Here is a 2,689-nt window from a genome sequence, read left to right as displayed (position 1 = left end):
GCGCGGCCCGGCCCCCCCGCGCCGCGCGCAGCCCCTCGCTTAGCGTTGCTGTGTTGCACCGGGGGGGGGGGTGTTCCCCCACCCTTCCCCTCCTCATGGTCCTGGAAGTGGCATAATTGCGTGGGTGGTGATTAAATAGCTGGCGCGTTTGGTGACAGACCCGGGGAGGGGGGGGGAGAAGGGTGCTCAGCACTAGGAGGCAAGAGTTAAAATGAAGTTAAAGTACAAACAGAAGCACATAGCTGACATGCTTCAAGTTTAGACAGTACGAGATATGCAAATGTGCAGGGCTGCGCAGTATTGACATTTTGAGGTCATAGTGATAGGAATGTATTATTTATAGGATTGGGTTGCACTAGGCTGATAAACTACGTTTTAAATCTTAGGCATCTGTAAGCGATAAGATTTTTATATACACTATATATTTACACTACATATATGTATGTAGGTATACAGGTGTATTATATATGCATTTTAATATTTCAAGATTAGGGTTCTCACCGGCAGGCCCTGCGCTGCTGTGGGGAGATACCGCGCGCGGTGCACGCCTGCACGGCTCCCTGYGCTGCTGTTGGTAACCGCCGCAACAGAGCCGACACCGGTCCTGCCAGGGAGGCCCAGSAAGGGACTTGCAGAGTTTGCAGCACTTTTGCAGTCTCTACTTCTTACCCCCCCCCCAATCCCCCTTGTGTCTACATATGTCCTCTGTGGCCACAGCTAGCCCTGGAAACGGCATTTTCTTCTTTGCAGCCGCTGCAAGTCTGTCTTTCTGCCAGGAATAGTTCCCCCTCTTGCACTCCGACAGGCTCCTGAAAGAGGGGACTCTGTGGGTGGGTGGCTAGAAAACTGCTTGTTCTCATGTAAATTTTACCCAGTCTCTCTGCACTTTGTATCCCTGCTTTTTGCTTAGCCAGATCTTGCTGAAGGAAAAAAAAAAGATTAATGGCATGTAAAATGGGGGGGGGGGAGGAGAGAGAAAGCTAGAGGCAAATTTCCACATCCCCTTCCTCTGGACATCCTGGTGTGTTTTCCATAGAAACTTTCACACAGTGGCCAGACATATGCTAAAAGGGGATGGAGGAAAATAATGAGACCGCAATGGGAAAACAATTGCATCCCCAGCTTTCCACCGCCATTAAAGCCTCCTTTGCCTTTCCAGCCCAGCCGCAGAGCGCCGCGTCCCTGCGGCTGCCGGTCGCATTGCCGCGCGCTCCGAGGCTGCTTCCCGCGGCCGCTGCGCCTCCGGGTCGGGGCGGGCAGGCCGCCCCGCGGCTGCTGGGCTTCCCCAGGGGGAGAAAGTGGTCCTCGTGCCACCCCAGCTTCCCTCACACGGGGAAAATTCCCGTTAATTTAGCGAGGAAACATTCCGTTTTTGCGTGTTTCAACAAACCGTTARAGATCCTGCTCGTATTTTGCTAGAAACCCTTCTCGCGGCTTGACAGCCGCGCTGGAGCCCCAGCCAGGCCCGCCCGAGACAGCCCAGCGCGGCCTCTCGCTCCCTCTGCCTCCCTGTTGGCTGCTCTTTTCCTGTCTAATCAATTATCTCCCTAGCAAGTCCTTCTCAAAGGTGAGAGCTCATTATGCATATTCATAAATCACGGCTCCCCAGCCTGACACTGATTGATGTAATCATCTCCTGCTCGCTCCCGTCCTCCGCGCGGCCGGCAGCAAGGAGAAGGCGGGCGAGAGGCTTCCAAGCCGTCGCGCGGACTTCTGCTCGGGGGGCGGCCGGCCGCCCGACGCGCCCCGTTCAGAGCAGCCGGAGCGCCCGTCGCGGGCTGCTGACGGGACGGGAGGGAGCCCCGTGACYGCCGGCGTGCCGGGGAGCTGCCTCCAGCACAGCTAACTGTTTGGCGGACAAAATTAAAGCAGTAAGGAAAAGATCCAGCGACCCCCTTCCGGCCCGCTCCGAGTTTCCACAGTCAGGAAGCACGTTCCGATCCACCATCGCGACTCGGATTAAAACAAAAACCCCAACCTTTCGTGTTGGCTAATGGTCTTGCCTTTGTTTTCCTTGGATAGCTAAAGCTGGTTTAGCCTCATAGGAAAGATGCATCCCAGTATGAATTCTGATCGTAAGTGTTTGGATATGTCATATAACAAATATCTTTCAAATTATACCTACAACTGTTCTCAGTAGCTACACTGTAAAAAAAAAAAAAAAAGGAAAAGTTGTGAATGGTAGAAGTTACTGCTGCAGGGGTTTGAGGGCAAAAGGGCTCCTCCAGGCCAGCCCTCCTGCTTTCAAGATACTAAAGTATATCTCATCTAGGATTTGTTTCCCAAAGCATGCTTAAGCATGGCAGCTTTCAGGATGCTGTTCAGATTATGTGGTTTACCTGTATAGTTAATATTTACACTTTTAAAATACCTCTTTCTATCACTTTGATCAGAACTATCAGTGTACCAAAGTAATAATACAAAAAAATATATGCCCTGGAAGTCATAACAAGATACAAATCAAAGTGAGTCCTAATCAAGTACTTTTGAGAGCGTTATCTTCCTTGTTAACAAATGGTAATAAGAAAATTAAGGCTTATAGCGTGCTTGCATTTTATCTAAGAAAACCAATAAAGCTATCAGATGTTCTTTGTTTTATATGTTTGAATGTAAAGCAGAATAATGAAGAACATGTACCTTCTAAGGATTCATTTGCTTTATGGATATTAACCCTTTACAATGCCCGGGA

The sequence above is a fragment of the Rhea americana genome, unplaced genomic scaffold (assembly GCF_003343005.1).
Source record: "Rhea americana isolate MKP2758 unplaced genomic scaffold, rheAme1 scaffold_20, whole genome shotgun sequence".
In the NCBI taxonomy this organism is placed as follows: domain Eukaryota; kingdom Metazoa; phylum Chordata; class Aves; order Rheiformes; family Rheidae; genus Rhea; species Rhea americana.
The sequence above is the reverse complement of the archived record's forward strand: the minus strand, read 5'-3'. Positions refer to the sequence as shown.